The sequence below is a fragment of the Protopterus annectens genome, chromosome 4.part1 (assembly GCF_019279795.1).
Source record: "Protopterus annectens isolate FY-2018-M chromosome 4.part1, PAN1.0, whole genome shotgun sequence".
NCBI lineage: Eukaryota > Metazoa > Chordata > Ceratodontiformes > Protopteridae > Protopterus > Protopterus annectens.
In genome coordinates this window covers 128,771,542-128,799,515 of record NC_056734.1, presented here as the reverse complement: position 1 = coordinate 128,799,515, position 27,974 = coordinate 128,771,542, and positions in this window count along the sequence as shown.

Sequence of the window (27,974 nt, the reverse complement as noted above, 5' to 3'; positions counted from 1 at the left end):
CATCATGAACTCCATGCACACCTGTGATGATCACTACTTAAGCTTTGGAGTGCAGAAACTGAGTAGGGTTTCTATGCAACTTCCAGCCTCAGCCTGTGAAACCTGTGGCCAGGCTAAAGCATAAAATACTACCATTGTCAAAGCATATGTCATATTGCTCATCCATAGTTGTCATGTTTCACACTTCCGGTGCTGTATTGCACTACTTTAAAACTTAAATGATCTATCAAGAACATTGCTTCTGACCAAGCTACTGAGTTGCATGACATTGCAAAGCACATCTCATAACAGGAAATGAGTATGACCATGAGATGCAGGGCATGGTTCTCTGGTTGGAGAACTACAGAAAGGCTGCTGCTTCTGTGGGCACTGATACCTGCAGGGAATCCAAGTGGTGGGTCCAAGAGAAGAAAATCTTTCTCAACTTGCTCTGTAGGCACCTACGGGATCATTTGCTGAATGCTTCCTATTAGGGTCCCAGTATAAGGTGGATGTTTGGCATTGTCTTTCCATGGCTGTGACAGAGGTCACAGGCATACTGCGGACTGCAGAGCAGTACAGGCACCAATATAATGACTTGAAGAGGCACCATTTAGACCTTCTTTGCCAATGGGAAGAAGAGGTTTATGTAATTGCTCTGGAAATGTACTAAGTGTATGTGCATATATATATATATATATATATATATTTAAAATTTTTCATACCTATGAACCTCTTGCAGCTGGACTACATTGTACTAATGTGTGTGTGTGTGTGTGTGTGTGTGTGTGTGTGTGTGTGTGTGTGTGTGTGTGTGTGTGTGTGTGTGTGTGTGTGTCTTTTATCTCCCACAGTTCCTAAGGCTATAGCAGGGAATCAGGAGCAGTACTAAGGGAGGATAGAATGCCTGTCTAGGTGCAGGGTGAGTACACCTGTGTTTCTTTTAAAAAGATTTAAAAGGTATATACATATTAAGATAAAAATATGTAGTTATAATACAGACATATACTGATATTTATATAGTAGTATATATGTATATACTAAGATATTTACAAATAGATATCCCTGAGTATATATGCATGTATGCTAGTACAAAATGTGCAGGTATGTATTTGAATATTTATTTCAGTTTGTTTACTGGAATAGTACACAACAGACCATTTGCAGACACAGTTCTGATGAACAAACTTACAAAAAATAAAATAGAACTGATTCACAAATTGGAGTAATCGCAAGTGGTACAAAGTCCAGCAGGCAATTAAAATAACAAGCAAATATTATTAACAGAAGAGAAAAACAAATGTGAATTACTTTTAGTAGTGAATATGGGAAGCAAGCAGCAAGTGAGAGCAGTGAATAGCAGTAGAAGTGATGTAGGTGAGGAAGGAGTTAGGGGATGTGTCCAGTGCAAAACACTCAGATTTCTGATGGAGATGCCTTTTGAGTTATGCTTTGAAAGTGGGGGAAGAGGAGATTTTTTTAAGGTGAAATGGGAGGTATTGACAGAGTTTATCTGTAAGAATGGAGAAGGAGTGTTCTCTACAGTGCAGTTTGGTTTGGGGGCCTGGAGTGAGTGAGACAGAGTTTAGGAGGTTGTAGGGGTGATTTTATTATGGAGTTTAACAGCAAGAGGTAGGCAGGCAACTGACTGGAGTAATTTGAAAAGATGACACCCTAGGTGTAGCTCTACTCTGTAGGAACTCTGTTCTTGGGTGCAAGAATGAAGAAGGAGTGTTCTGTACAGTACACTTTGATTTGGGGGTCTAGAATGAGGGTGTCAATCTGGGGACGTCGAGGAGGTTGCAGAGGTGAGTTTATAATGGAATTTTACAGTAAGAGGCAGATAGGCAACTGGCTGAAGTAGATTGAAAAGATGAGACCCTAGGTGTAGCTCTACTCTATAACTCTGTATGTAACTAAGAGACATAAGGCTTTGGAGAGGGTGGTATAGTGGTGTTCACGGAGGGGTGAAAATTAATTGGAAAATTTTGTTTTCAATGGTTTGTAGAAGGGGTGATTTTGTGATTTTTTTTTTTTTTTTTTTTTTTGAGGTTGTGGCTATGATGAGGAAACTGTATTCGAGTTGAGCTATGACTTCTTTGTCTTTAGCAGCTCTTGCTAGTCTGAAGAGAAAAGGAAATATTTTCCAGGGCCAGAATAAAAGAGGGTTGGTCTTTTTCCTGGTGTTTTCAGTGTGGTTTTCAGTGTGGTTATGAAAGTTAATTGACTTATCCAGCCATACCTAGACATTTAAAAGATGTGGTTGTTTCTATTAGGATAAAATTGAGATCTGCAATATTGAGATTCTTATGAGTTTTTTTATTAGCTTTTGTGGTGTTCCAAACATCATACATTTTGTTCTGGAGGGGTTTATGAGTAGCTTATAGTTGTTTAGCCAAGAATTAAAGGGAGTGGAGGTTAGGCTGAAGCTGGGTTTGTTTGAATAGCTGAACGTATGGTACTGGATTGAAGTAACCATTCTATCAGTGTAAATACTGATAGGACATTTAGAGAGGTCAAAGGGTAGTTTGTTAATAAAGATTGAAAAAAACAGTGAGGCAAGCATGAAGTCTGGGGTACTTCTTTGGTAAGGTGCTAGGGATGAGCCAATTTTGACTCTGAAACACCTTTTTGTTAAGAAATCTTGGAATTAGATAACAGTGTTGGAAATAACTTTGATTTCTTTGAGGGAGTGAAGGAGGAGATGGTCAATAAGTTCAAAAGCTTTGGTAAGGTCAATGAAGAGTGCTCCTGAAAAGTTTTCTTTATCCATACAGATAAGGTCCTAATCTGTGAGTGACCATAGTGCTGTCATTGTGCTCAGGCCAGCCCATAATCCATGCTGTTTAAGAGTGAGGAGCTGGTGGTTTTGGAAGTAAGTGGATAGTTGGTTGTAGATTTGTTTTTCAGGGTCTGCTTGTAGTTGCTTCTCACACACCTATACATGTATGCATTTCAGTCAATTTTACTGTGGTAAATAAGTGCTCCACCTATCCCCTGCCTTTGTACTGCCTATCTGCAACTCATACCAGATGAGCATTGCAAGGTATATATACTACAAGTCATTACTAGCTGCTTAATGTTGAACAAAACACAAATGGCAGAATGTCTCAACAGATTACTATCTTTCCTGACCCTCAGTAAGACAGGTCATGTGCTCTATTCCTACATTTTTGGTGTCAGTGGCACACCAGGTAGCACACTCACCTACAGTACAGAAGACTGTGGATTCTATTCCCACACCAGGTATATCAGTAGCTGACACTGCAGTGTAGCATAAGGGGATGCTACACTCCTGAGTGTGACATTCTTTGGCTGAGATGTTAAACTGAAGCCCCATCTGCTTGAGTTGGTGATAGCTCAGGTGGATGTAAACCCATGGCACCTATAGAGAAGTGAGGGGTCCTTTATTTATATAAGAAAATAACTCATTTACAACATATTTACTTATTTACAAATGTACAAATATATAGTTATACAAATCTATTTACACATACTCATAATTTCCTTTACAGTCATACTAAATGTTCATCCCTGTTAGACCCCATTCCTTTTTCCATAACCATAATCTGATTTTAGTATTGTTGCTAAAATCCATTTACCATTAAACATAATTTAATGTATTTGCTCATTACATATAACCCATATAACATAACATAACTTTTTATCTATTCTTTTAACATATTCTTTACTTATATTCTTATAATATCCATATTTAATCATATTCATGTTTATTTTATCCATTTTTTTATATCTTTGAAAGAATCTTCATTACATAGTTTTCTCCTTAACTTTTTTACTCTTTTATATTTCAAAAACACATGTTCCACAGTTTCTTCTTCTTGACAATGTAAAGATATTCTAAAACTTTTCTTTTTATGTGGCATATTTCTTTTTACTGGCAATGTATCTGTTACCAGTCTCCACAAAAATTGTGATGTTCTACTTTCTGGTTACACCATTTGCTTCTTATTGTTATAGCTTTATTTTTTTTATCTGTTAGGTTTTCCCTTGGCCTTACATAATAATGCTTTATCATTACATTCTTATACCATACTTTCCTATCTTTTTCCGTATTATTCATTTTTATTTTCCGCAAAATTATTTTTTCTTGATAATATTTTATTTCTTCATTTATACACTCTTTGTCTCTTTTACTCTTTTTTGCCATACCCCAAAATGTATCTTACTTATATTTAGACAATTTTACCACTAATTTCTCATCTTTTTTATTTGTCCACTTAAACACTTTGCATAAATTTAATAAAACAGCATATACCACTGGCTTAAATAACTCTAAACCTCCTTACTTTTATTTACATACAAAACTCTTCTTTTTACTGGGTTTAATCTAGAACCCCATGTAAAAGAAAAAAATATCTGCTATAATTCCTTATCAAATACTTTTGGCAATATAAATACACTTGCTAAGTATGCTGTTTTTCCCATCCATCCATCCTCAACTTCTTTTTCCCATTTTGCACATGGGGTTGGGGTGTTACTTCTGAAGTGACAATCATCTTGAGCCAAGGTTAACATCGCTGCCTATCATGTACTAAATTTATCAAATAAACCTTTTATTCTGAATGATAATTATATGTTCTCCAGAAAAGACAATTTTTTTTATTTCTTCTGTTGTTTTTTTTTCCATTGAATTCTACTTACATCTTTATTCCCAAAATGTTGTACCTAACACAGAAATTTAATTCATTGTAAAATATACTTACTTTTACTACATCACTTAAACCTTTATTTTTATCTTTATTTAAAGCTATCACTATAATCACTATCATCTCTAGACCCTCATTTGTGAAAATTGTTATTTCTTTTATCCAAATTCATATACTCCACCTCCTTCATTTTCTAATTTACTTCACATACTATCACATTCATAACTAATGCAAACAGTATACAACTCACTGGACATCCCTGTCTTATACCACTTTTCATATGTACGTCTTGGATTAATGAGCCATTTACAAGTATTTTTACATTATTACCACTATACACTAAAATACATAATTTTGAAACTTTCTCACTTATATTCTTTCATTATTACCCAGAAGAGTTCATATCCAATTGTATCAAATCCCTTATTAAGGTCTCCTATCATAATTTTTGCTTCTTCTTTTTTATTCATGATATCATTCACAATTTTTCTAATTATCATTAATAATTCTTGACAACCCTTCTCCTTTATACTATATATACTAGCTTCCATAATTTCCATTTTAGTTTCAAATCTCTTTTGTATTATTTTCATAAAAATCTTATAATCATTATTATTCAATACTATTGGTCTCCAGTTTTTTAATTGTTTTTTATCCTTCGTTCTCCAATATGAATTTAAGTATCCTGTTACATAATTCTTTATGTACAACATCTTCATTTAGCCATTCATTCAAAATCCTTAAAACATTTTTTTTCTTTTTTCAGTTCTTACATTTTTATGCATTTCATAATCTATTCTATCTGGTCCTGCAGCAAAATATATATTTACTTGACATAATACTTTATCTATCTCATTTAAATAAATCTCCTTTTCCAAATTTTTATTCTCTTTTTCTGTTAACTTTTTTTTATCTTCCATGTTTATTCACTACCTTCTTTCTTCTTTAAACATTTCTTGTACATATTGCACTATACTATTCATAATCTTTTCTTCAGTTTTTTTCTATTTTCCTTTTAGATTTTTTTATTTCTCTCATTACACTACCATCCGCCTTTACTAATCTGCTTAAGTAACTTGATACTTCTTTTGCCTTGTAAAAATATATATTTGCTTATATAACAATTCTTGTAATTTTTCTGGATTTCTTTCATATAATTCTTTTTCTTTGTCAAAGTACTTTTATTATTGTGTTCTAAATCTTCCAATGTGTCATTATAGGTTCATAAGTTCATAGGTAGGTACTAGGCTATTTGCCCTAGAGCCTATATAAGCCTAGCCAAAAAGGTACCCTGGCGTTCGCCACCCAAGAAAATTATTTTCCTATGCCCCAGACAAGCAAAGCCACAGAGGTGATCCCCAGGGTGAATTTCCTATTTCCCATCCAATCATCAAGATTTTTATTGAAGAGTGCTAATGAAGAGCTTTGTTTGATATAGATAGGTAGTTTGTTCCAGAGTATGGGAAGTCCCTGGGACAGGAATCTATCCCTCCAGCAGGTTCTGTTTATTGTGGTGACAAGGTTTAGGTCCTTGGAACGTGTAACTTGGAGGATTGGGATTTCTTTAAATGGAGCATAGGTTCATAGGTTCATAGGTTCATACTAGGCTATCTGCCCTGGGGCATTTATAAGCCTAGACCGAGTGTGTTTAGCTTTCAACACCCTTTGATTTGAGTTTGCTGTGCCCTTTTTAAGGTTAGTTTACTGTGCCTCTGTCTAGTAGTGACACAGAAGTAATCCCTGGGGTAAACCTACAATCTCCCATCCACTTATCAAGATTCCTCTTGAAGAGAGTCAATGAGGTGCTCTGCCTAACATGGACTGGGATTCTATTCCAGAGCGAAGGGAATCTGTCCCTCCAGCATGTTCTATTTATTTCTGTGCTGAGGTTCAAGTCCCTCGAGTGCGTGGTTCTAAGGGATTTAGATTTTCTGAGGTGGTGCATGTCCATTAATTCTGGGTTGGACATAGCTTTGCATGTCAGGCATAGATCGCCACAAAGTAGGCGGTATGCAACTGTGTAGAGCTGGAGTTTTTTTAACCGGGCAGCATATGGGATCTGTTGGAGTCCCTTGATCCTCTTTGTGAGGTACTTTTGGGGTCTTTCTAGTTGCTGCAGGTGTCGGGTAAGGTACATCCCAAAAGGGGCATTGTATTCTATGATGGGCCTGATGAGGGATGAATAAAGGGGCACTATTACCTCACTTGATCTAGATGTGAATCCTTTCGTGATAAGGTGGGCTATGTAGAAGGTCTTTCTAACCACTTTGGCAATGTGGTTGTCGAAGGAGGGATTGCTATCAACTTGGGTCCCCAGGTCCCTAATTACTTCTTCTGTACTTAATGGGTTACCACCTATGTGGTAATTTGTGGGCACTTTGTTTTTGCCAAAGGGTATGACTATACACTTTTTGGCATTTAGCTTTAGGCCATGGCTCTGGCACCAGTTATCCGTCTCTGTGAAACCTTTTTGGAGGATGTTCATGTCAGCTGGAGAGTCAATTATGGCGCCGAGTTTGCAGTCATCTGTGAACTTGGTCAGCCATAGTCCTCCCGTGTTGGCCTGTACCTCGGAAAAGTATATGCCGAATAAGAGAGGTCCCAGAACAGAGCCTTGTGGGACACCACTTGTAACCGGTTTCAAGTCTGACATGGATCCGGCAATTCTGACTCTGTGGATTCTGTCTTTGAGCCAGTTAGCAACCCATCTTGTGACATAGGGGTTTATATTTAAGCTGGATAGCTTATCTATGATGCCCGAGTGGGTTATTGTGTCAAATGCCTTTGCGAGGTCCAGATAGGCTGTGTGGACTACCTTCCCTTCATCTATGGCCTTGGTGACTGTTTCAAAAAAGTCGACCAGGTTCAAGAGGCAGGATCCACCCTTGACAAAACCGAATTGGGTAGGATCTAGTGTCTGTAGGTCCCCAATGTCTTTGTCTATGTGTTCCATGATGATCCTCTCCATGGCCTTGCAGATAAGGCTAGTCAGGCTTATGGGGCGATAGTTACCAGGGTCCGTTGAGGCACCACCTTTGTGGAGTGGGACCACTGTTGCTGTACGCCATTCTTTGGGTACATATCCTGTAGTGAGGCTGAGATTATACAGCAGTTTTACGTGAGGGTTTAGTTCTTCTTGGAGTTCATGTAGGATGCAACCCGGAACTCTGTCTGGTCCCATTGAAGCAGTGTTTTTTTTGCTTTGGAGAGGGCGGCTTTCACCTGAACATCTGAGATGTTAGGGAGGCTGCACTCTGCTGGGATAGATATTTGCTCTTTTGGGGGGAAGGGGGGGGAGTTTGCACTGAACCTGTCTATCAGGATGTTGGCAATGTCTGTGGGTTCAGTGTATTTTTTATCGTTTAGAATCAACTCTGAGCATATCTGGGAGTTGCATCCCAGGTTCCTAACATAGCTAAAGAAAGCCTTGTGATTGTCTTTAGTGTCCTGTGCAATTTTTTCTCTCGAAGCTGGCCTTGGATGATTTTATGAGGGATCATAATTTTTTGCTAGTACTGATCAGAGATGCCTTCCCTTTTAGGGATTTTGCTCTATCATGTAGTAGCTTCCTCCTTCTGTTGTACAACTTATTTATGGCTGGGGTCCACCAGACTGGACGCCTGCCTTTGGACGATTGGGTCTTGGTTTTGTTTGGGATAGCATGATCCATGCATTCCTGGAGGTGTCCATAGAATGTGTTTATATAGGATTCTGTGGTTTGGGCCATAGTTTCCACTGGCCCGGGGGCCTTGAAGGATTCCACCTCGGTTTTGAGAAGTGTGAAGTTCGCTTTTGAGAAGTTTTTCACTGTGGTTTTCTGGGCTGGGGGTGGGGTCGGGTTTTGGATATCCAGTGAAATTAATTTATGGTCTGATCTTACCAATGAGGGGTATACTTCTGGTGTGGAGCATAGGGTCCCCATGTTGGTGATGATCAAGTCAAGTATGTTTTCCCCTCTTGTGGGAGTTGTGACTAGTTGTTCCATGGCATTTGAGTTTATAAATTCAAGGAACCTTTGGGCTAGGGTGTTGAGGCTTGAGTAATGCTCCCAGTCTATGTTTGGGTAGTTGAAGTCACCCAATATAATGGTGTTTGGAGAGATCTTCTTGTTCTTCAATGTTTTCAGGGAAGCCAAGTGGGATTCCTGATTTTGAGACAGTGGTCTGTAGCATGCTATAAACTGAAAGGCAGTTTTGCCCACTGTTAGTTGCACATGGATGGTTTCTGATGCTTTGTGCAATGCCAGTAACCTGGAGGTGTGGGTATCCTTGATAAATATGGATACTCCCCCTCCTTTTGTGGTTCGGTCCGAGTTTTGGGGTCGAAAAGCATGATATGAGGTATAACCTGGTAGTGCTGGGGTGCTCTCTGGAGCCTTGAACAAGGTTTCTGTTACTGCACAGATATCGATGCTCTCCATACTGAGGAGAGCTTTGAGTGCATGCATTTTGAGGTTCAGACTTTTGGCGTTTAGCAGCATTACCCTTAGTTTCTTGTTCTTTGTGTTTTCTATGGAGGTGGGTTTGTCTTTTGAGCCTTGCCTAAAAAAGGCACTATGGGGGTGGCAAGAGCCTTTGCCAGTATCCGAAAGCCCAGGGGTGACAGGTGCAAGCCATCCCTAGTGAAGCAACGTGGCTTGTTGAGCATGTCATCCCAGGCTGACAGGCACTGGATCCCCTTTGAATGACACCAAAATTTTAGCCAATTGTTAAAATCGATCATTTTGTCTTAACTGTTGCATCATTCTAGGTGAGGGTAAGATGCTGCTCAAGGTCAGGGTCATACCGGCCTGGGCTACATGATCGGAGAGCTCCTCTATGTCTCTTTTCATGTAGTCGAGGGAGGTACGTCTCAGGTCATTCACACCAGCATGTACTATGACAGAATCATATTTGTACTTCCTTTGGAGTGACCTGTGTGCTTGTGGCAGATCCTAGCGCCCGACAGGCAGCTCACTGTGACCTTCTCCTTGTTCAGCCTGGTGAGCAGGACATCAGTGTGTCTGACTATAGAATCAACTATTACAAGTGTATCAGGTGTGTTATTCAGCCTTAAGGGCGGTGACTGTTTGGCACACTGACTTTGTGAGCTATGTGTTGCACGTGTTTTGCTGTGGGGTAGCGTTTGCTTGGGTGTCTGCTTTGGAGGTCTCTGCTGCTTAGGTAGATTTTTATTTAGAGCCTCCGAGTATGTTTTTGTGTGTTTATGTGTTTGGTTTGCTGTTGTGGTAGGACTATGTGAGACTGGATTAGTGTTGTGTGAGGTTACCTTCTTCTCCTGACTGGTTACACCAGTTCTGAGGTGAGAGAGCTCAGCGTCCAGTTTGGCTATATGGTTGCATCGCTCACATATGTTTGAACCTGTTTGGAGGAGGAGAGGGTTGTCAGTGTACATGAGGCAGTCGTAACATTGCCTCAAGATTCCCAGATTCACCAGCTGGACTGGAGAGGAAACCATTAACTGACCTTTGGACATGCTAGAGTAGTAAAGGGAACTCTTTTATCACTTAATTAAAAAGGACCAATAGGGGACAAGGTAATTTTGGAGAGTATATGAGAATGTAGTGCTTTTAGCATATCCAATAGCTCTGGGTTTGACATAGCTTTGTATGTTAGGCAGAGATCGCCTCTGAGTAGGCGATATGCGATGGAGTAAATCTGGAGTTTTTTGAGACGGTCTGTGTAGGGCATCTGTTTGAGACCAGTAATCCTCTTTGTGAGGTATTTCTGCGGCCTTTCCAGTTATTGTAGATGCCTTGTGAGGTACATACCAAAAGGGGCGTTGTACTCTATAATGGGTCTAATGAGTGACGAGTAGAGGGGAACAATGACCTCTTTTTTCCTGGATGAGAAACCTTTTGTGATGAGGTGTGCCATGTAGAAGGATTTCCTGTCTACTGTGGCAATGTGATTATCAAAGGAGAGAATACTGTCCACCAGTGTCCAAAGGTCTCTTATCACACTTTCGGTGTTAAGTAGACTACCACCTATGTGGTAGCTCATGGGTACAGAGTTTTTACCAAAGGGGATGACAATGCACTTTTTGGCATTGAGCTTGAGGCTATAGCTTTGACACCAGGAATCTGTCTCAGCGAGGCCCTTTTGTAGGATGTCCACATCATTAGGAGTTTTGATTATGGCTCCTAGATTGCAGTCATCTGTGAACTTCATTAGCCAAAGACCTTCTGTGTTAGCCTGTACTTCAGAAAAGTAGATACCAAACAGGAGAGGACCCAGGACTGAACCCTGTGGTACTCCACTTGTCACTGGTCTGAAGTCAGACTTGGAGTCTGCTACTTTCGCAGTGTGGGTTCTGTCAGTGAGCCAGTTGGCAACCCATCTTGTGACACAGGGATTTATATCTAGTTTAGTGAGTTTATCTATAATTCCAGAGTGGGGGATGGTGTCAAAAGCTTTGGCAAGATCTAGATAGGCTGTGTGAACCACCTTACCCTCGTCTACAGCTTTGGTGACTGCTTCAAAGAAGTCTCAGGTTTAGGAGACATGATCTGCCTTTTACAAACCCGAACTGGGTGAGGTCCAGAGTTTGGAGATTGCCAATGTCTTTGTTTATAAGTTCCATGATGATATGTTCCATGGCCTTGCAGATCAGGCTCATTAGGCGAATGGGGTGATAGTTCCCGGGGTCCATGGTGGCTCCCCCGTTGTGGAGTGGGATAACCATCACTGTGCGTTATTCAGTGGGCACAAAGCCTGATGTGAGGCTATGATTGAACATGGTGCTTAGGTGGTGTGCCAGTTCATTCTGTAGTTCGTGTAGAACACAGCCTGGGATGTGTCCCTTGGATGCTGTGTTTTTGGCTTTGGAGAGTGTGTTTTTTACCCGTGCAGTCATGATTACAGGAACTTTGCATTCTTCTGGTATAGAGATGGGCCCTTTAGGGGGTGAGAGGGGGGCAAATTTAGCACTGAACCTATCTGCCAGGATGTTGGCAATATAAGATGGTTCTGTATATTTAGTGCCATTGCGCTGTAACTCACAGCAGATCTGAGTGTTGCCATTCAGATTCTTGACATAGCTATAGAATGCTTTGTGGTTGTCTTTAGAATCAGTGGCGATTTTCTTTTTGTAACTAGCTTTGGAGGATTTTATGAGTGATCTCAGCTTCTTACTGAGGCTGACCAGGGAGTTCCTCCAATCATGGGATTTTACTCTTTTTTGTAACAGTTTCTTTCTTCTGTTGTAGAGTTTGTTTATGGCAGGGGACCACAAAATTGGCTTCCTTTTTTGGAGGATAGCATCTTGGTTCTGTTAGGGATAGCACGATCCATGCACTCGTGTAAGTGCTTATAGAGTGCATTTGTGTAGGATTCAGCAGTCGTACCTCTATTGTCCATTATAAGCCACGGTGGTGCAGTGGTAGCGTTGTTACCTCACAGCAAGAGGTTCTCATGTTCAATTCTCAGCTGGAGTGCCTTCTCTGTGGAGTCTGCATGTCCTCCCCACCCATGACCGAGTGGCATTCAAAAGACATGCGTGAATGGGCGTGTCTTTGTTGAAGGTTGGGTGTCGGGCTGGCAACTCGGCACCATAAAATTCTACTGCCAATCATTACCAGACCAGAGTTCCACTGTGGTGATCCCTAACCGGGAAAAGCCAAAAAGACAAACAACCTCTATTGTCCGTCTGCATGGGTGTCGTGAAGTTTGCCACTTTTGTCTTAAGAAGCATGAAGTTGGCTTCGGAGAAATTTTTTATGGTGGTTTCCCTAATGGGGGGTGAGGGCGGGATGTGGATGTCTAGGGTGATTAGCTTGTGTTTGGATCTGACCAATGAGGAATTGACCTCTTGTAATGATCAGGTCTAGGATATTGCTGCCCCTGGTGGGGTGTGGATAAGTTGATCCAAGGAGTTGGAATTTATGAATTTCAGAAAACGTTGAGCAGAAGAGTTGGTATATGAGTAGTTTTCCCAGTTAATGGTGGGGTAGTTGAAATTGCCCATTATTAGGGTGTTGGGTTGTACCCTAATATTTTCCAGTGTATCAAGAAATGAGGAGTGGGAATCCTGGGGTAAGGTGGAGGATCTGTAGCAAGTTACAATTTGGATTGCGGTCTTGCCCAGAGTTAGTTGCACTTGGATAATCTCGGCTGCATTATGCTGAGCAACTAGCCTGGAGGTGTGGATATCCTTAATGAATATGGACATGCTTCCGACTTTAGTGTTTCGGTCCAGGTTAGGTGGCCGAAAGGTGTGGTATGAATTATAGCCTGGTAATGCAGGGCTGCTCTCTGGAGCCTTGAACCAGGTCACTGTCACTTCACAGATGTTGATGTTCTCCATTTTAAGGAGTGCCTCGAGTGAATGCATTTTGAGGTTTAGACTTCTAGCATTGAGTAGCATTACCCTCAGATTTTGCTTGCTTGTATCTGTTACAGTGGTGAATTTGTCATTTGAACCTTGCCTAAAAAAGGCACTATAGGGGTGGGAAGAGCCTTAGCCAATATCCAGAATCACAAGGTAGACAGGTAGACAGGTGCAGGCCATCTCTGGCAAAGCATCATGGTCTGTCGATCATGTCATCCCAGGCAGACAGATACTGGATCCCCAGAAGCTTAGCCAATTGTTGAAGTCAATCATTTTGCCCTTGTACTGTGGTATCATTCTGGGTGATGGCAGGATGCTACTCAGGGCTAGGGTCATACCTGCCTGGACTACAAGATCAGAGATCTCCTCCATGTCTCTTTTCATGTAGTCCAGGGAGGTACATCTCAGGTCATTCACACCAACATGGACAATGACTGAGTCATATTTGTACTTGTTGTGGAGTGACCTGAGTGCATGCGTTGTGTGGCGGATCCTGGCAGTTCTATATTATAAAGAGAAAGTTTACTTACCCGAATACCTAATCACCGACACATGTTCTGTGAACCGCATATACACCGAACTCCCTAAACTGTGAAATTCAAAAAGTCGAACTGTCATACTTGTCCCATCCCACTGCCCACTACATACTATCTACATGAACAAACTAAATAAACCACATACATACACTAGCCAAAACCCTACTTCTAACCCTAAACTAAACCCTACTTCTAACCCTACACTAAATCTTACATATACCACCATGTATGCACTTAACTTAACCCGCACCCTAACCCTAAGGTCCGTAACTATCGCACATTACCAAAACAAACTAAATAATCCACACACATACACTTAACAAAACCCCACTTCTAACCCTACACTAAATCTAACATACATTACCATCTATGCACTTACCTTAACCCGCACCCTAACCCTAAGGTCCGTAACTATTGTACACTTACCTTACGGAGCTATACTGCAGAAGGGCCAACCATGATGATTTGATGTTTCTGCTTTTGCGCTTCTGGACGATCAATGTTTTCGCAGTGCGATGAAGATGGGTCGATGTTTAGGCGTTCGGGTAAGTAAACGTTTGTCTTTATAATATAGACCCGATCCTGGCACCCGACAGGCAGGTGACAGTAACTTTCTCCTTGTTTAGCCTGGTGAGTGGAACATCAGTGTGCCTGACTATAGAGTCATCTATGACTAGAGTGTTGGGTACGTTGTTATGCCTTATGGGATTTGGTTGAGTGGCACACTGAGTTTGTGAGCTATGTGTCATTTGGGTTGTGTTGGGGGGTGAAGGTTGCTTGTGTTTCTGCTTTGGAGGTCTCTGTTGCTTGAGCAGATTTTTATTGAGAGCCTCCGCGAATGTAGGTATGTGTTTTGTGTTTCTATGTGTCTGTTTGGGTGGTGTAGGTTTTGAGGGACTATGTGATGAGTGTGGTGTGGTGCAAGTGTTTACCTTCTCCTCTTGACTGTCTAGTCCACTCTTGGGTGAAGAGAGCTTTGCTTCCAGTTTGGCTATATAAGTGCATCTCTCTCAGGTTGTAGTGTTGGGTGGTAGGAGGAGAGGGTTGTCTGTGTACATGAGGCAATTACTGCATTACCCCAAGATGCCCAGATTCATCAGGTAGACAGGAGAAAACACCGGGAGCTGACCCTTAGACATGCCTGGATAGGTGCTTATTTATTAAGTACTAAAAACTGTTTTCCTCTAGACAAGTGTATATGTTCTTTTATATTTTTCTTTCTCTATTTTTCTCACATGATATTGCCACTGTAAAAATGTTCTTTGAGTAATATGATCTTTCCATAACTGTAGAACTAGACTTTTTCCTTCTTCATCCCGTGCTTTCTCATTTATCTTTTTTATTCCTTTGCCTATTTTTATATATTCCTTGTTGTCCTTTATCTCTAGCCATATTGCAAGATGATCAGAAAATCTTGTTTCAACTACCCCCCCTTCTCATATAACTAAACCTGCTGATACTATAAAATAATCTATTTCACTTCTATACATACCCATTTTGTAATTGCATGAATTTTTGATCCAGAGTTTTAACTTACCACATCTAATAACTTCTACATTTTCTGATATCATTTCCTTTCTTTTTCTGCTTGCCACTTAAATAACAATCAACATTTCCAGTTATTATAATATTTATATTTATCATTGCATAGTCTAAACTCTGATGAAATAAGCTTTCTCTTTCTTTACAATTAGTATAAGCATATAATGTTAGAATTCTATACACTTCTTTCCATTCTAAATCTACAATGGTTAATATTCCCATTTTTGCTAACGTTATATCTAATATAGTTGCTGCATTTCTACAGAATACAGCTATTCTGGAATATCTCTCATTTTCCAAATTCCAGATTATCTTTCCTCCCCATAGTTCTTCTGTTTGTAATCTTTCTTCATTTATTAAAAATCTTCTGTCTTCTAATATACTTACATCTACATCACATGTATTACACCACTCCAAAATACTTATTCTTCTTAATACAATTCACATTTACAGAAAGCACTCTAAACTTTTCATGTTGTGTAAACATAATGGAGAAGGTAATACTGCATAGGTTATTGTCAGAACTGGATAGGTTGGGACTCAAAATCATATATCAGCATGCATATGTTGAAAATAGATCTACTACCACCTGTAACATGATGTTCTATAACAATATAATAACAACTTTAAATGAAAAATTGTGCTGTGATGTAATTTATATAGATTAAACTTCAGTATTTGACAGGGTCATACACAAAACACTGATCAATAAATTAGCACAACTAGGTATTGATGTCTTATTGATAAGATGGTTAGCTGCATGGCTTATCAATAGGACATGGCAAGTATCATACAGCAACTGGATAGGTGAAATCCTTGGTTACAGTCAGGGTATCCCACAGGGCTCTGTCCTAGACCCTTACTTGTTTAGATTATATCTTTCAGACCTAACGTTTTCATCTGAGGTGTTCTACACTCTATATGCAGATGACCTGAAATTGGGTAAACTGATTACATGTGTTACAGGTAAGGCATGTCTGCAAAACAACTTGACTAAATTGACCATATGGGCACAGGAAAATAATATGCTGATAAATACATCAAAAATTAAGCATATGAGATTTGTGAGACATAATTTGAAAGGTGAATATTTAATACAGCACACAGTGATTGAAACTGTAGGCTCATTTAAGGACCTGGGTATATGGGTAGATATCAACCAATTGGTTAAGGATACTTATAGAACTATAGGTTGTATAAAAAGATTTATAAAATCTAGGAAATCAAAAATGATGAAGTCATTGTTTGTTAATTACATTAGACCCAAACTTGTGCATGGAATAACCATATGGAAACCCTATAAGAAAATAAGCATGAGTAAACAGGAAAGATTACAGCTGAAATATACCAAGAGCATCCATGGATGTGAAAATTTAAGTTATTATGAAAGACTAAAATATCTGAACTTGTACAGTGTCTCTTACAGATATCTAAGAGGAGATCTGATTCAGGTATATAGGGTATTTAGGGACAACTACCTCTGGGAATGTTTGTGGTTATCAAAAAGTACTAGAGAATCATCAGACAACCTGTGTAGAAGGTTCTATATGAATGGGAAGTGTACTGATTGGTTCTCTGACAGAGTAGTGATGCATGGAACAGACTACCAAATTACATGAAAGCAAGTGCTAATTTAGATATTTTTAAGTTTAGCCTGATCACTTATTATGGGAACAAGTGTTTTGGTATATTGGCAAGCTAGAAGGGCATTAATGCCAGTGCTTGAAATATTTGTATGCATGTATGTATGTAAGGAAAGCATAGAGACACACCGCTGAACACATTGAATCTTCCTGTTGTCAGTTTTTAAATGTTAAACAAAATCTTTCACACAAGTCATGATCTCTTCTTGACCTATCATGTCTGCACCTTTTCTAGATAAAGAGCTTTTAGCTAATCTAGCAACACTACCCAACCAGGGATGCACTTCTTCCTTGTGGCCAACTACAAAATACCTTTGCAGTGAAAGCAAGCTTTAATTTTCAATACACATAACTCATGCAAGTAATTTTCCATACATAATGAAATAACAGCATTATTGTTCAAATACTTGTGGTAATCACACAACAGAGAAGTAGAGAAATACCCTACCACTTTTATGACATTCTTTGTCTATGTGCCCGTAGAGTTAGTATTGTGCAGCTTATAACCTTTCCATCATGTAGTTCAATCAATATAAAATGGTCTTAGTGCAATATGAGAGGAATAAAGCTGCTGTTATTCATATCACATAATACCAAAGTCTTCACATAAACCAGTATATGCATTTAATCCTTTACCCATCCTAAAACAGAGGTCTTATCAGTTAGCTCAACCCAAATGGCTACATGGTCAGATAAAAATTCTCTTGTATAGCTCCCCTATGTATTTTATCCAAAGAAGCAGAAAAATTAATATTTTCAGACACCGATGTACATATGTCTATGGGTGACTGGATCCCAGTAGCAGACATGAATGGCTAAGAATGTCTCAGCATTTCTTCACATCCTTCAGTAATTTTTCCTTTTCTAAATCTAAGTCACAAGTAAAATTGCCTGTCATAACCAGATACACATTTAATACAACAAAACTCTTACCTCAGACAAGGATTTTTTGCTTTTCATATGGGCAGTGGCATAAACTGTAACTAAATACCACTTCATTATAAATCCTAATAGCTATGATTAATGGCAGTAGTAACAGTCAATATCTGAATATTAGAATTATTAATCAGCAATGCAATGCCAAAGAAAGCATCCAAACTGAAACTCCAAACCATTGGCCTACCCCAGATATATCCAAACTAAATTCCATCTTGTTGTTTAAAAAGTCTAGTAACCAATAAACATATAATATCTTGGGCAAGCTCCCTACCCCATGCCACTGCAACACCAACCACCTGCATAACTCATTTTAATAGTATTAATGGAAAGAAGAGAAAAATGATCCCTTACCCTTTTACTCATGCTTCCTCTCTTTCATTCACCATTTTCTAATCTTTACTCTGTTTCCTATAAAATGTTATGCACACCTAAGTCCATAAATCCCCCCTTCACTTCCCCAACCCCTTCCATAATGTCAACCTTGTTTTCTGCCAGGGGTGCATATACATTAATGCTTATTCGAAGATAAAAGGTGAAGAGCTACTTGCATGATAGAGTCATTTTGCAAATCACATTTAGTAGAGCCATAAGCAGGAGAAGGCAAAGGTGGTATCTGCTCCTAATGTAAGCTGTAAGGTGATGCAATCAGCAGTGCAATGGTGCCAGAGTGCAGTACTACCTTCAAAAATGAATGCTGATACTCCATTTGCAGTCATGGCAGAAGTGTTGAAGCACGCCTAACTGTAGCAAGCTGCTTGGTACATTTGTACCAAGCAGTTTGCTACTGTTTCACAACAGAAGAGCTTTTTCAACTTTGAGAAGACATCTTTGTGCTCCTCAGCTCTGAGTTGAAGGGTAGGGTACAGCAATTTGAGGAGCTGCACAAGGTGCCTTGTGACTTGGGTACAGTTCTGACATCTGACATTTAGCTTGCGGAATAACAGGGACAACATCAGTTACAAAACAGTTATAAAAACATACCTGATCTTCCCATTCAGGTAATTTAGCAGTGGCAATATCTCAATCACCCTTTGGTGTAAGGAAGACAGGAGCATTATCAGTTACCGAACAGCCGTCAACATGTACCTGGCATTTATCTTCATGTAATGTATTACCAAATGTAGAAGGAACAACATTAATTTGTGAAGCAATATGAAAAGCACCACTATTATTAGTTATCAGCATGCCCAAGAGAGTCAAAATACAAATGCTCTTCTTCACTACAAACAGTATATGGTAATTTACCGTGTTTATCAGAATGCCTTTGTTCCCCAGCATACCTCTCAACTGTCCAGATTTTTGCAGAATGTCCAGATTTTTGTCTCATATTTTTGGCCTATTCCTCACAAAAGTTGTGGTTTTCTGGCAAATAACTAAAGACTGAAATAACTAAATAATGCCATACATTTGACTTTCATGCTAAGCAAATCCTGTTATCTAAGTCTATAATAGCAATATTTAAAATTTGTCCCCATTTTTGAGTTGTCCACCCATTATTTTAGGCTTTGTACATATTTTTGTGGTAAGAAGCTGACAAGTATGATCCCCAGACTAGGAACCCAATTTTTTAGGACATCTGGCAATGACATGTTTAGTAGTCCCACCAAAAAATGGTTTGTACAATGTTTTTATAGTTCCCATTTTACTCTTGAAACACCAACACTGGAATGTGAGTGATATGATTATTTTGACATTTCAGAATAACTCCCAACTCCCAAACCCCATTCCACATATTTCTATTATTTGTGTGTTTTTCAAAAGTTTTGGCTCGTTCATAGGGAAAGAAAAAAAAAAGGTTTCTCAAGTTCTGTAGCAATGTCATCAGTTTTGAAATGAACAGTTTATTTTTATACTGCCTTCCACCAGAGCCAGATCATTGCCAAATGGGACCCCAGGTAGAGTAATGGATCAGGTCCCTCCCAGCCATAACAGTATCCCATTACTCTGTTATTTCTCCCCCAGTAACCATAAATCACTGTTCAAACCTGTCAGTGTGCATGCGATTTTCTTCTTTGGTCCGAATTTCCACTCACCAGGCTGAACAAAGAGAAAATTACAGTCAGCTGTCTATCGGGTGCCAAGATCCACCACATAACACATGCACTCAAGTCACTCCACAAGTACAAATCCGACTCTGTCATTGTCCATGCTGGAGTGAATGAATTGAGACATACCTCCCTGGACTACATGAAATGAGATGTGGAAGAGCTCTTGGATCATGTGACCCAGGTAGGTATGACCCTAGCCCTGAGTAGCATCCTGCCTTCGCCCAGAATGACACCACAGTATAAGGACAAAATGATTGACTTCAACAATTGGCTAAGCTTCTGGTGTCATTCAAAGGGGATCCAGTATTTGTCTGCCTGGGAAGACATGATCGACAAACCACGATGCTTTGCCAGAGATGGTCTGCACCTGTCACCCCTGGGATTCAGGTTACTGGCTAAAGCTCTTGCCACCCCTATAGTGCCTTTTTAGGCAAGGTTCAAAGGATAAAACCACTACTGTAACAGATACAAGCATGCAAAATCTGAAGGTAATGCTACTCAATGCTAGAAGTCTAAACCTCAAAATGCACTCTCTCGAGGCTCTCCTAAAAATGGAGAACATCGATATCTGTGCAGTAACTGAGTCCTGATTCAAGGCTCCAGAGAGCAACCCTGCAATATCAGGCTACAATTCTTACCACACTTTTCGGCCACAAAACCAAGACCGAAACACTAAAGGTGGAGGAGTGTCCATATTCACCAAGGATAATCACACCTCCAGGCTAGTTGCCCAACACAATGCATCTGAAATTCTCCAGGTGCAACTAACACTAGGTAAAACTGCAATCCAAATTGTAGCTTGCTACAGGTCCCCCACCATGCCCCAAGATTCTCACTACACTTTTCTAAACATACTGGAAAATATTAAGATACAACCAGACAGCCTAATACTGGGTGATCTCAACTACCCTGCCATTAATTGGGAAAACTACTCGGGTACCAACTCCTTTTCCCAACGGTTCTTGGAATTCATAAATTCCAATGCTCTGGATCAACTAATCCATTGTCCCACCAGGGGCTCCAATATCCTAGACCTGGTCATTACCAACATGGGAGATAGATGCTCCACACCAGTGGTCACTCCCTCATTGGTCTGACCATAAGCAAATCACCCTTGACATCCACATCCCACCCCCACCCCCCAGTAAGGAAACCTCCTTAAAAACCTTCTCCAAAGCCAACTTCATGCTACTGAAGTCAGAAGTGACAAACTTCACAACACCCACGCAGACGGGATCTGGAAGTTCAACTGCAGAATCCTACACTAAGGCACTGTACGAGCACATCCACTGCATGAATCGTACATCCCAAATAGAACCAAGATGCTCTTCTCCAAAAAGGAAGCCAATCTGGTGGTCCCTGCTATAAACAAACTATACAACAGAAGGAAGAAACTGTTGCAGAAAAGAGGAAAATCCCAGGATGCAAAAAACTCCCTCACCAGCCTCAGTAAGAAGCTGAGATCCCTCATAAAGTCCTCAAAAGCTAGTTACGAAAATAAAATTGCCAAAGATTCCAAAGACAACCACAAGGCATTCTATAGTTATGTCAAGAATCTAAATGGCAATGCTCAGATCTGCTCTGAGCTACAACAGAATGGCATTAAATAAACTGATCCCAAGGATATTGCCAATATCCTGGCAGATCAATTTAGTGCCAACTTCACCCCCCTCTCACCCCCTAAAGGGCCCATCTCAATACCAAAAGATTGTCAAATTCCAATAATCACGGCCACACAGGTAGAAACTGCACTCTCCAAAGCTAAGAATACAGCATCCATGGGACCAGATGACATCCCAGGCTGTGTACTACATGAACTACAAAATGAACTGGCACCTCACCTAAGTGTCATGTTTAATCATAGCCTCACCTCAGGCTCACTGCCCACTGAGTAGTGCACAGCTACAGTTATCCCGCTCCACAAGGGAGGATCCACCTTGGATCCTGGGAACTACCGTCCCATCAGTCTGACAAGCCTGATATGCAAGGGCATGGAACGCATTATCATGGAACTTATAAACAAAGACATTGGCAACCTTCAAACACTGGTCCCCACCCAGTTTTTGTTTGTGAAGGACCGATCTTGTCTCCTGAATCTGATTGACTTCTTCAAATCAGTCTCCAGAGCTGTGGACGAGGGTAAGGTGGTCCACACAGCCTATCTGGACCTCGCCAAGGCCTTCGACACCATCCCCCACTCTGGAATCATAGATAAACTTACTAAGCTGGGCATAAATCCTTACGTCACTCGATGGGTTGCCAAATGGCTTACTGACAGAACCCAAACTATAAAAGTAGCCGACTCCAAATCCAGCTCCAGACAAGTGACAAGTGGAGTACCTCAGGGTTCAGTCCTGGGACCACTCTTGTTTGGCATCTACATGTTAAACCCTGAGCTGTTGGATATGCTCCACTTAAAGAAATCCCAGTCCCTCAGAGCCACACGCTCCAGGGATCTAAACCTTATCATCACAATGAACAAAACATGAAGGGATAAGTTCCTGACCAAGAGACTCCCCATACTCTGGAATAGACTACCCATACATGTCAAGCAGAGCGCCTCATTGGCCCTCTTCAAAAGGAACCTTGATGATTGCATAGGAGATAGGAAATTTACCCCGGGGATCATGTCAGTCACCCTGCTAGACTGGGGCTTAGAGAAGTAAATATTGTGGGAAGAAATATCCAGGGAATTGTTATGGCTAGGCTTGCATAGGCCTTAGGGCCGATAGCCTAGTACCAACCTATGAACCTATTCATAAAGTTCAAGGAAGCTATTTGCAGACAGCACAGCATGCTGAAGGAAGATTTCAGCCCACCTGCTATGGAAGCAATTTCAGAAGACACACTGAAGGCTAACCCAATACTTAGATATTCTGCGTAGGATAATTATGAGTTCCGTGCATGCCAGTCTAACACATTGTGCACACACAACACAACTTAAATACAGCAAACTGCCACACCAACTCTGTTTCTGAAATCCTTGGTGTACACTTTATGGACCCCAAGGAATTAAAGCAAATACTATAGATTTTGCTAAAATCCATAGCAAAAGAAAAAAATATATAAAATTGCATCCTCATGTTAATGAACTGCAACAAGCTGCAGTGATGCAAGCCATAAATGAGGCAATGGCTGTGCACCTTAGAAGGCAACCAACTAGACTCAGAGCAAGGCTGCAACTAAACCAGTTGTCAGACCAGTAAATAATCGACTGGTACCAGCTAGGGAGACAACTAGGTGCAGACTGTCTGCAACATGTGTGCCCCACACATGTCTGTGCAGACAATGGATGAAAATTGCATTCCCTTTGAAACCACAGTGTGTGTATTTGCATCTGGGACATTCCAGAGACATATGGTGGATGTTGTGGTAGTGTCACAGACAGCCGCCAGCAGTATCCTGGCAAATTTCTGAAAGCAATGTATAGCAAGGTGGATGACTACATACACTTTCTATCCCCATGGAGCAAAGAACTGTAATGCACACATTTTACAACATCACAAACTTCCCCCATGTACTCGGTGCAATAGATTGTACACACATACCTATCAAGGTATCAGTACATCCTGAAGCAGAATGTTACATAAACAGAGAGGGCTGGCCATCCATCAACTGCCAGGTTTTGTTTGCAGCAGATGGCAGCATAACAAACATGACAACACACCCTGGTGTCGATAATGCTGCCATATGGAGGGAAAGTGGACTGAGGGCTGCATTCCAGCAAGGTGAAATACCTAAGGGACTACTATTGGGTAAGTACAGGAACACAGACAATATCCCAATATCCTGAAAGATACAGAGCATTTTTTAACAATGCTATATGAGAAGATGAAAGTAGAAAACTGTTCAGGATAGTATGGTGACATTAGACGTTAAGGATTTGTTCACTGTTATTAATAATGAATATGGAATCAATGCTATTGACATAATTTTGACTAATATAAATGGCTTGGATGTTAACAAGAGAAGCTTGATATGTGAACTATTAAAATTGACACTCAAAACTAATGTCTTTGTCTGCCAGAATACCTTTTATCATCAGAGACAGGGTATCTCAATGGGCACACCATGTGCCAATACTTATGCAAATCTTGTCCTGGCATATCGGGAAAACACAGTAGTTTTAAATGTTGACCATGAATGGAAGGAAGCATTATGCTTCTATGCAGGGGTGGCTCATGCTATAGGACTGCGGGACTGCCGCCCTCCCACCTGTAAAATGGGTCCCCCACTTGTGCATAAAATAAAGTCCCCAGTCCCCCGTAGAACATATAAAAATAAAAAAAAAATCTCGGACTCCACGCATGCGTGCTTAGTTCCTGGCTGCTGTGTTAGACAGACCAGAACTCCAAGCACGCATGCTCAGGCATTCCTGAGCTCCAGACTGCTCAGTTAGGCAGTCCAGATAGGGAAGGGAGTAAACTCCACCCTTCCAACCCAGAGATCTGTGTGGTGACAACTGCACAAACCAGAAGGTCACCAGACTGCATTGCCTGCAGTCTGGACCAATAGCAGGAGGCTCCAGCCTCCTCACATCAGACCAAGACCAGTATGCACAGGATAGTATGGAGGACAGGACAGCTGCAGGATCACACCAGTATGGAGGACCAAGTACAGGATCACCATATGGAGATCGGGGAAACAGGACCGAGACTAGATCACATGTCCATTCTGGAGAATGTGTGTGTGAAATGCCCCAGTTGCTTCATGGTGGTGGGTAGAGAATAAGGCTTGAACCCTGTACCTTGGGCCCAAGTGGCAAGTGACAAGAGCCTGAATTCCCTACCCACCACCATTTCTGAAACATTTGCAGATTTTTGCCTCATATTTGTTCTGTTCCTCATAAAATATGTGGTTTCTGTATTTTTGTTACTTACAACAGACAGTAGTGCAGTGGTGCAGTGGTAGCAGTGTTGCCTGACAGCTATGGGTTGTATGGTTTGATTCTTGGCTGGGGTGCCTTCTGTGTGGAGTCTGCATGTTCTCCCTTTGTTTGTGTGGGTTTGCTCTGGTGTCCTCAGTGGATATTTGTCCCTATTTTTTGGACTGTATCTCCCCATTATTGACTTTGTCCAAGTTTTTTGTGCCAAGGTTGAGAGCTATGGTTATAACTGAACTCACTCAATATGTTTAGGGGCTGTATTCCCCCATTATTGGCTTTGTTCAGATGTTTTGTGCTAAGATGTTGACAGCTATGGTGAGAACTGAATTCACTAAATGGTAGCCATTTAAGTTTCAGTCTTCCTTTCTTTCATAAAAATAGATGATTTGGCATAGTGGTATGTTGTTCTGGCTGTTTTGCACAGAGACCTGGGTTCAATAGTTGGCAATGAAATGTATGGTGGTAACACAGCATTTTATTCTAGCAGCTTTCCAACATTATACAAGCAATGTTTAAAATGTGTCCCTGGTTTTTGGGCTTTTGTCTCCCCCCTCCCAAATAAATTTTGGCTTTGTCCAGATTTCTTGTGCTGCAAAGTTCAGAGATACAGCTGAGCATCGAGTAGATTTTACAAGGAGCTGAGAGCTGCAGGGGAACAAAAGTTTAGTGCTGCTTATGCCAAGTCTGCTTACAATGTAAATAGCACAACAGGTAGTGTACTTACTTTTGATGCAGAAGGCTGTGGGCTCTACTCCCACAGTAGGTAGATCCATTGCTGATACTGTACTCTGTTTTAAAGGGGATGGAAGCTGCAGTCCTCTTTGGCGAAGACACCTAGTAACTATGAACCTGTTATCAGTTTGCAATCCATTCCCTATTGCAATATTACTAGCATTATATTTTTTTTTAATGCAACATAAGCAATTTATTCCTCAAGGGCAACAGGCACTTTATTTTTTAGATGAAAGAATGATATATAGAGTTGTTTGCTAGCAGTAAACCTTTTCATTAGTTAACAGATTTCTTTAATGTGGAATTTATTTAGATGGCTTACTTCTTCAGAGATTGTGCATATTTACTGATACTGGTGGACTGTTGAAGTTTGAGTAGACTTTTATGATGGAAATGTTCTGAATTGGGCAGTTCAACTGTACTGTATTGTACAAGGAATATAATTGAATACAATCAGGAAGGTGTATCAAAGAACATGTGTATGTTTCATGTTCAAGGGGCCTATGATTTGAAAACAGCCCAAAATTAATCTTTATCTGCCACTGGCAAAATGTATTATCTTTGAATGTGGGTTTCAATGCTGTTTCAATGAATGTGAGTTTCAAGGGCAGAGAAGTTTTAATGCTAAGTCTATTTTCATTGTGAGACTGCATTGCTTTGTTTAGCAGATATCTATTAGGGTTTATGCTGTAAAATATAAAATAAAACTTTCAAATGAAATCCATATCATCGCAGAAGTAAAGCAGTATGCACATTACAGTGTTTATGGCAAATGAGGCGAAATAACCAAGGAATGGGACATTGGAATGGCTGTGGGGTGATGCTCCATTCGACCATGATTTTGTGAGGGGGGGGGGGAGGGCAGCAAACTCAGACAGCCCCGGCTGAACTATACCTCTCAACTGTCCAGACTTTTGCAGAATGGATAGATTTTTGCTTCTTATTTTTGGTTTGTTCCTCATAAAATTTGTGGTTTTCTGCCAAATCATTTAGGAATAAAGTCACTAAATAATGACAGACATTGAGTTTCAGACATCATAACCTTCAGAAAAATGCATGCTAAAGCAAGACCTGTTATTCTATCAACTGTCTTTTTAGTACTGTTTGTATGTTCCCCCAATATATTTGGCCATATCCAGATTTCCTGCATTAAGAGGTTGAGAGGTATGTGCAAATAAATCGTTTTATAGAATTAGGAATATCCAAACCTCTCAACTGTCTCCAATTTTGGCTCATAATGTTGCTCTCCCCTTAATAATCCCTCTGCAAAATGGCAATTTTGGAAGAAAACGTGGAGGGTTTACAATTATAAATAACTGTAATGATCAGAGTTATAGATTGCTTTTATTTCAGAAATGCATTTAGATGCTCTTATTTTGTCAGCTGCTCAAGTTAACAGTACTGATTTTAAAAAGGTGTTCCTTCTTTGACAGGTTCCCAGCTGTATTGTGTGGGAATTTTATATTTTTGCATAACGTATTTGGTCTGTTTTTCATAAAATTGTGGTTTTCTGGCAAATTAGTAGCAAATCATTAAAGATTGAAGTTAGAAAATAATGGCAGACATTTGAGTTTCAGATTTCATACCCTTCAAAAATTCATACTAATGCAAGACCTACTACTATTCTATTATCTTTCTAAGTTTATAAGAGCAATATTTAAAAATTGTCTTTATTTTTGGGCCTGTGTCCCACTTCTATGTATGGCTTTGTCCAGATTTCTTGCTCTGAGGTTGAGAGGTATGAGTGTCAGAGCCATCACCGTCAGCCAGAGACATTTCAAACTGTGACCTACTTGTTGCACTCCACTCCCCATTGTAGTGGTTCTGGATGTGTCCAAGCAATGCAAGAAGCAGTTATGCAGTGTAAGTGTGCAGAGTATTCCCCCATCCAAGGTGGACAGCAAGTGTGACCGTAGCTTTTCATCTGTCCTTGATTATGCAGAATGTTCTGGTTTTCTGTCATACTTTTATACTGTTGATTTATGCTTCTTATTATTCAGAAAATGCATGATGTTGCAGTGCCCTGTTGCTCTGTATTAAAGTAGCAATGCTTTAATGACCATCAGGTAAGCTTGTCGGAGATTGTAAGATGCAAGTAAGCTTTAATAAGCATACTGTTAAAGAATTACCAACATTGAAAGCCTTTTCATTGTTGCCATGCAGAGAATATTTACATAACTAGATAACGGATAAGCCTTAGGTATTGAAATGCATATGACAGTATTTGTAATAAAGGACAGGATTACTGTATTTTCAGAAGCTCATTACATTTGTTGGAGACTTGCAGTTATCTTTGCAGGCTTTACCCATAAACTAAACAGAATGCGTGGTCCATAACTTGTGCAGTAATCCTTTAAGCAATTTATCTTGAGCTTGTTTCTTGTTCGCTGTTCATTTTTTACTTTGATCATGTGTTCTCCATGAAACAAGTCAAAAGTTGTCAGGCAGCAGGTCGTTTTTGGATAAGAAACATTTTTACAAGTGGGGGTATCACAGAGATTGCTACTTTCAGCATTTTACTTGGTAATTTTATAAAGCTGAATATAAATTATAATTAGAATTGCAGTACAAGGAGAAGTTGTTTGAGCTGAGTGCTGCTTGTTTTTTTGTATACTTGATTTTGATTGGCATTCCAGTAATTTATTTAAAAAGCAATTTATTTTTTTATGCCT